This window comes from Struthio camelus, chromosome 1 (assembly GCF_040807025.1).
Source record: "Struthio camelus isolate bStrCam1 chromosome 1, bStrCam1.hap1, whole genome shotgun sequence".
Lineage (NCBI taxonomy): Eukaryota > Metazoa > Chordata > Aves > Struthioniformes > Struthionidae > Struthio > Struthio camelus.
In genome coordinates this window covers 193,483,344-193,491,197 of record NC_090942.1, presented here as the reverse complement: position 1 = coordinate 193,491,197, position 7,854 = coordinate 193,483,344, and the positions used below count along the sequence as shown (strand labels likewise).

Genomic DNA, 7,854 nt, shown 5'->3' with positions numbered 1-7,854 from the left:
ATGTCAGAAGTCACTGAGGTAGCTTCCAGTGTTATACAGAGCAGATCTCTCCAGTAGTAATAACCTTGTTTGTATTATTATAGCCAGATCTTTTTCTGACAGCATTTTCACACAACTTGTTTTCTGAACTTACTACATTTTCCATAAAACCATGTTGTGGGCCGAAATTTGGCATCAGGGGAGCAGTTTCAACTTGATAACTAAGGCTTTCTGACGTTTTGTTTTTAGGTTTACTTTGGGAAATGAAAATTAATTTGGTCATTGCTAATTTGCATGTGACTGTGCCTGGATTCAGGTAGGCACAAACTTCTTCCCTGTAATGCTTTTATGGCTCTTCCTTGGATCACCAATATGAACCTGACACTTTAAAGTTTGCATTCACCAAGAATAAGACGGTGTACCTGCACCTTGTCACAAGGACTAAAAAAAAAAAAAAACCACATTCAGCCTCCTTCATGTAAGTATTTCAAACTACTGCATTAGCTTGTGTTTCTCTCCTTATTAGACTATATTAGCTAGCCACATTTTCAATTCATTCCTTTGATGAAAGGTGTAACAAAAATATTTCTGCAGCAAAATAAAAAGTAAGTATACTGCTTCTGAAATTCAGAAATGCTTCTGATTTCCTTGCAAATCTGAAAACAAAAATATTTTCTATTGTCCCATTAAAAACACATTTGGAAATGTTGGAAAAGTCTCTACAAATCAGTTTTGTTACGATTTTTTGTTTTTTGGAAAATAAAATTACTTTTTGATTAGTTGTCTGATGCTCTAAGACTAGTTTATTATAGATAAAGAAGGCTTCTGAAGGCATAAGAGCAGAAAGACATCCAATATCTACTTGAATTCAGTGAGATTTTTTTGCATCAGTATCATTTATGCCTTTTAAAATCCTCTCCTTGTCCACATAGTGTCTATTTTGTCTTGCTTTGTTCTTTAACAGAGAACTCGTTACTTATTTTTGATCCTATTTATCCACAGAGGCTCTGGGTTGAAGAAAGAACATTCTGCTGTGCTTTTCCTTTCCTTCCTCCTTTAGCTCTGAACACAGAGCTAAAACTTCATTGCAGAGAAATAAGTCTATGGGCTGGCTCCTTTGTTGGCATAAATTGCCCCAGGCTGCCATGAAAATAATGCAGATGATAAATTGACTCTTTGCAGACTCTTCCCTTATGCTGGAAATCAAGGAGTGTCACACTGCTGACTTGATGCTTGCATTTGTATAATTAAACTGGGAAATGAAAACCAGCTGAGCTAGTGTTCCCAGATTGAGATCTGTTTTAGGACCGGGAGGCTGGGGCTTCTTTGATCTTCACTGTTAAATCGTACTATCGTGACTCCCAAACAATGGGGCTGAGGCCAGAGTAGGGCTCTGGCATCTGTGAAATCACAAATCTATCAAAAGTTGAAGGGCAAAATATAGGAGTTTTATCAGCTAAGGGCTGCTCTATAGGCAGAGGAGAGAGATATCTTCAGAATACCCTCCTCAGAGGTCCAGAGTTCAGAGAGCAGATCAGCTGAGGTACTCTCTTAAGGTACCTGTCTTTATCCCTTGATTGCAGAGGGAACTTAAAGTGTCTGTGTTCCTACATTAAGTGCCTTAGTATATGTATTTATAAATATCTGCCCTCGAGATCCTCCTTAAGGCAATAATAGCAGCAGACCCTTCTCCCAAAGTGGGGATGAGAAACAGGGTTGCACACCATCCAGAGTGTCTTTTCTTCTTTCCCTCTCTCACCACGATCTTACTCTTTCCTTCTCTCTCCTTTCTTCACACATCTGCAGACAGACATTGTGGTAATATCTTACGCTTCTTTTGAAAGAGGGCTTTTTTATCTCTATTCATAACTATTCTATCTCTATTCATTCTTCTTTCACTTACCTATAGATTAAGCAAGCATGTGTGAATATTCAGAAGTTCATACCAGGAATATGGAACCCAGGGATCCGTTTAGACAAATATTTTGCCATCATTCATCCACAAGATACCTTCACCATTTTCAGCATAAGGATCAATAAGCATCAACAGTTAGTTTGTTCTCAAAATGAAAGGAAAAAATTTATCTAAATCATGGAGAAACCAGTCCATGCTGAAGCTCAGAGGTATCTTTTTACTGCTGTCTTTGTGGATTGAAAGCAGGGAGAGGAGAAAATAAAAAAAACATGGAGCAAGTTGAGCCTCTGTGAATACATGTTTTATGGAAGAAGAAGCCCGACACAGCATATCAAATCTTCTGGAGATTTTGTTCGTGTTAGCCTCCTCCATTCCCAAGCACCCAAGATCCCAAATATCATTTTCTGGTATGTTCAGATTCTCTTTGCATCGCCATAGCTGCTTCCAGTCAGCATTTTAGTGCTGACTTCAATGGGAACAAAGGTAACACACCCGTGAGCACACTGGAAAAGCCTTTCACTAATGCATTGTTACAGTGATGTCAGCTCTTATCTTGTTTCTAACAGTTTCTTTTTTTCATGACACTTTGTCCTTCTTTCCATGAAGATAATAGATGTTTGTTAAAATGTCTGAAGAACCTTCCAAATATCTTTTCTCTCTGCTCCATGAGACAGGTCCTGCATTAGTTAGGTCATAGGGCAGGGACTGCAAATGGTAGGTTGCACCAAGGGAGGATAGATTTCCTAGGAAGGCTCTTCTGTGTATAGAGCTCTTCCTAGATGGCCAGATCTATTGAAAACAAAGCAACGCATACTCATGGTCTTCTCCTATTCCATGGCCAGATACAGCAAGTAAACACATAGCAGGGTTTACCAACTGCATCTATGACATGGAAACTGGGAGAGAGCATTGTGTTGCCAGTAGATGAGGTATAGCTCTATCTACAAAGGAGTGTGATGACAGGAAGCCAAGGCTGTGCCTCAGCCTGTGCAGGAGGCTTGACTGAGTTATTCATGCTAGCCTGTTACTGCGGTTTTCCTTTGCAAGTGTCTCAGTGTGTTGTGAGAAGCAATATGAGATGTGTCTGAAAAATATTAAGTTTTGCTAGATTGTGTATGTTGTTTCTATCACAGACTAATCCACAGGTTGGGAAGGTGTAAAGGAGAAAACATATGTGTTGGTAACGTCATTGGCCCATGCATGATTTACTTGCGCTCTCTCAAGCTCCACCGTTTGGAGGAAATGGAGGAACTGAGGATGCACCTCTCTGATATTGCACCTCCTGACATGATGAGGGTCCTTATTCTGCTGAACCACAAGCAGCTGGCAGAGACAGAGATGTCCAACCAGCCGGAGCAGAAGAAGGAAGAGCTCAGGATGTTTTCCAAGAATTTGGAGGCAGAAAAGAAGACAACAGAGAATTTGCTGTACGCCATGCTGCCAAACACAATGCCAGTCAGCGTAAGGAAGGGAAAAAGGTGGATGCCAGTACTGGAGTTTACTTTCTATTCCTCTGCTTATGGTTCTTCCAGTGTGTCTGGTCTAAACTGTGGTGCAGTTCCATTTATAACAGTGTATTTACCAGAGCAGTTTCTTTTCCTACGTGATGAATTACAACACAGAGAGAATATAAGCATCATCAGGGACACTCCATGATGATGGAGCACAGACGGCTGCACATGAAGAGCATGCCTTGCCTGGAAACTCCTGCTATGGGGAAGGGCCCTTCATAAATTCATGCCTGAGTACCACCAATACAAAGCTTTAAAGAGAGAACCCTGTTGTGAAGAAGTAGAGGCCTACTTTGCAACAGGAAAGGAGGGCGTTTGTAGAGTATGCGTTGCTTTGTTTTCAATCTGGAATCTACTAGCTCAGCAAAGTCCCATCCAACACTTGCTAAGCAAGTGCTTTTCTAGCCACTCCAGAGAGATGTCTGCTCTTTAGCACATGTGTTTTGCTGTCCAATTTGCATGTGCTTATTTGCATTGGAACTCTGAGTTTCAAAGCCTGTCTGCACAAAGTGGTGACCATGAATTTGGAGTTACTTCTGCAAAATTGCTCCTTTAATTCTTCACTGAAAATAGGGGTTCAAAGAGATTCTCTGATTAGGGGTAAACTGGGAGGCGCAAGAGCGCTTGTAATTTCTGGGTCCAGATCACGTCCTGGTCCTTCCCAACTGCACAACGGGCACACACCACCTCCCCTATCCCCACCTCCCACCCCAGCTCAGTAGTTTCTACAGAGAGGAAAAATCACTGACTGAGGAAAGAACTGAGATATCTTGGTAGCTGGTCCCCAGCTCCTTAGCCCACAACTCCATAGCACACCTCCGCAGCACAGCTTAGAAGTTTCCTTTGGTCTCACCCTGCTGTTTAACATGAGGTCTGCTCTGTGGCTCTGGCCACTAGCACTTCTCAAAAAGAATCCTATCTGAAGAGATAACTTTGTAAACAGATGCAAAATATAAATTACTCAAACTCTGTCCAATATATCTCAGTATATTAGAATAGTCAGGCTAGGATGTCAAAAAACACTTGAAAAGTGAGGTGTCTACACCTCAAGCCAGTGTAATCCAGATGCCAACACAAGTAGAGGAAGATGAGTCTTTCCTATGGCCACAGTGAGCACATAAAAAAATAACAAACTAAACATTTGTCAATGGAGAATCTTTGAAACAATAAGAAAAAGTTATTGTATCTCCAAGATACAGGTCATTCTTTCTCTTGTCAGTGGGTAAACACCCCTGCCATTAAAACAAGATGGAGGCACTTGACTCATATCTAAGTCCTTCTTACATCTGTGGAAGCTTTTCCATTGACTTTAGTGAGTTGCAGAAACAATAGCAGATGCAGACAAGTCCTGGTCCCCAAAGCTAGTCATGAAGCAAGAGTAGCCATTCCTGTGCTTAGTATGGGAGTTGCCTTCCAAGAGATGATGAACCCCATCACTGAGGAGCCCATTTAGGTAGGGTTTGCTGAATTCTTGCCTTGAAATACATGCTATATGTCAGTAGATGCTTTAAGCAAGACCTCAAGTTCCAGTGAAAGTTAACAAACTTGTGCTTCAAGTTAATATTCACACAAATGCTTTGCCAAATGTAAATTGTGGTGCTTAAATTTTGCAGCAAGCAGAACTTTGCAGTCCAGAATCCGGTACTGCATAGAAGCATGCATTTAACAGTAGCCACGTAGCCAGTACATTGACAACTTAGAGAAGTGAGTACTCAAACATAGAACCTATTGTTATTGGAATTTATGTTCAGATACCATTAGAAAGTCACTTAGTAACTCCTGTGTGGAGACAAAAGTAATTGCCTCGACAATTAAACTTGCTTCTTTCTTGTAAGAGCTGCTTAAACAAGGGCAGGCATTAAATTGTTTGTTGATAATATACATTTTTACAACACTTTATTGGCCAGCTATAAAAGCATAACATTAACTGTATATTACACAGAGCACAGACTTTGCAGTGCGCTATAATGGGGAGAAAGGAACAGTCCAGTGGAAAGGTGTCCAAAGTAGTGTTTACCATGGATACAGTGGGGCTGTGGTATCTTTCTTTCCTCTGCTGAATACCACCACCAGTGTGACAGTCACAAGACAAGGGAGGTCACAAGATTGGGAAGCAGTTAAACTGTTACACTTCCTCATCCTCTTCTCCTCCTTACAAACAATGCACTCCCTACCAACAGCCCAAGGCTATATTCTTGTTTCTGCAAGCAAGTGCATGGGTTCAGTGAAGGAGTAAGCTGTTGTTTAATCCCCAGAAAGGGAGGTGGGGAAGAGTCTACTCAAGGCTACGCATAGTTTGGTGGTTCAAGAAAGACTGCTAAAGCATTATAGGTAGTGACAATGAGAAGCCAGTATCATTGACCAGATTTCCTGTTTGAGTCACAATGACAGACAGATCAGGTAGGAGGTGGCATCCACTCTGGACCAGTCCTGGCTGGGGCTGTTGGTGAGAAAATGCCAAGGTACTGCTTGTGTGGAGACGCTGTCAACACAGCTGCACAGATGCAGAGTCACAGCCTTCCCAACAGCATCCATCTCAGCTCAGCAGCAGTTAAGTAGGCTAAAAAAGTATCAAATGGAACAAAGCCAACCTGAGTATTTTCTTTTCCATCACTTCTGCCTAGAACAGTCTAGACAAGAGAGGTTTTGATATTACCTACAACAGGCTGCTTGAGCGATTTCACTTAGGATGGTTTAGAACATCAGTCAATTCAACACTTGAATCAGTAGGAAAAAGTAGGTGCTTGAGGGGGACAATCCAGCATGTCTAAGAGAGACCTCAAGGGAAGCCTTAAGTGTGAATGCTGCCACCCACAGACACACATGCATATGAAGGGCATCATTTTCACGTTACTTAGTATCTCCGTCCACCACCGAAAATCCAGGTGTTTAAATGGAGGAGCAAGATTCTACTAACGCTCACCTTTTAAACAAATCCTAGCAAATGCTTTGCCCACACAAGAGTCAATTGTTGGCAGACAGACCTAGACCTCTCTGCAGTAAGTGTGCTTCTCTTTCTGGATAGGTTTCCTTGGGCTCAAAGCCTCTCAGAGCAACAGGCTGTGCTGAGTGGAGTAATAATTTAGAAAGAGTATAACATCCACTACCTTCTGTGTCTGGACTTACTCTCCTTCTCTTTCTGTTCAGGCTTTTACCTGGAGAAAGTTGAGCTGCAGAAGATCTAGAGAGTCCTTGAACAACTTGGCCTTGAGCTCTCCAGAGCAGCTTAGAAGAAGATTAGTTGCATTACAGCAGTGCTAAATGTGGGGCAGATAAGCTGGAACCAGGCCTTCTGTGTATATGCAGTAAACTCAGAACATAGAACAGAGGGAAGAAGAACGCGAAATATATAGAGGATGTAGGGAAGTTGCTTGGGCACGTAAGCATGCATTTTTTGCAAGTATCTTCTGTGGAATAATCAGGGTGGCCCCTTTGAAAACTTACCCTCAGGATTTACACTTACCTGTACCTGTAGAAGAAAAAAGAACCCCTTTCCCCCACTTATTTCCTAATACTCCTGATTTTGGTTTCCTATTTCGTACTGACGTTCTCCAATAAGGACATGTTGGCTCTGATTTATGGTTCGCACATTTTTATTGGTCATGGTCTTTCAGAATAATTCACAGCTAAAGCAATTTTTCGGGCATCCAAAACAGCAATGCTTTAAAATAAAATTTCCATGACCTGCAGTGATTTAGTACCTGGCACCAGTCCTAACCAACCCCAAACTCAGCAATAAATAACTTACAAGAACAGTTTTCTTACTGTGGCATTACTTCCTCCCCTAGTGAACAAATAAAGAGTCCTACTCTGCATTCCATACTCAGGCAAAATTTCTGTTGGGGTTAATGGGACTTTCACCTAATTAGACTAAAATGGGCTCAACAGTTGTCCTAGTTGTGACATTGCTGATTGAAGCTAGTCTGCTCAGCTCCCTTCTCAACTGGCTATCCTTACACTGTAGTCACTTCAGGCATCACTTCACATTGTACAACCCAGAATGATTGTTTCTGGCTTTAAAACAACGCAGGAAAAACAATGCACAGTTTGTCAGATCAAAACATTCACATGTTGTTATACAAAGCAGGAAAAATGCTATTGCAATGCAGTTTGAGAGTTCAGCACCACAGAGTCTCGTTGACTTGCACTGTGCATTACAGACACAGGCTCCCATGAAAACATAGAAATACTCATTAAATATAGAACCATGAAACTCTGCATGCTAAGTGCTATACATATAACAACTTCACATATTTCACACCAGCAACAACTTCTGTGAAGCGCTATGTCAAAGAGCAAAATAAGTGTGCAAATGAAGTCTTAAATGCTCAGACCAGATCCCTCTCTGAGAAGTCTTGCAAAGCTCTTCTCTGCTCAAAAAATTTGCTAGCAACAAATAATTTTTATTAACACTGCAGCGCTAATGGAGCTCTAGGAGAGAACTCCGGA

The 7,854-nt window shown here is 41.4% G+C and overlaps 1 pseudogene; it reads left to right on the top strand.

The window, feature by feature from the left end:
* On the top strand, positions 1 to 3,550 carry LOC138066065 (guanylate cyclase soluble subunit beta-2-like; annotated as a pseudogene).
* The last annotated feature ends 4,304 nt before the right edge of the window (positions 3,551 to 7,854 follow it).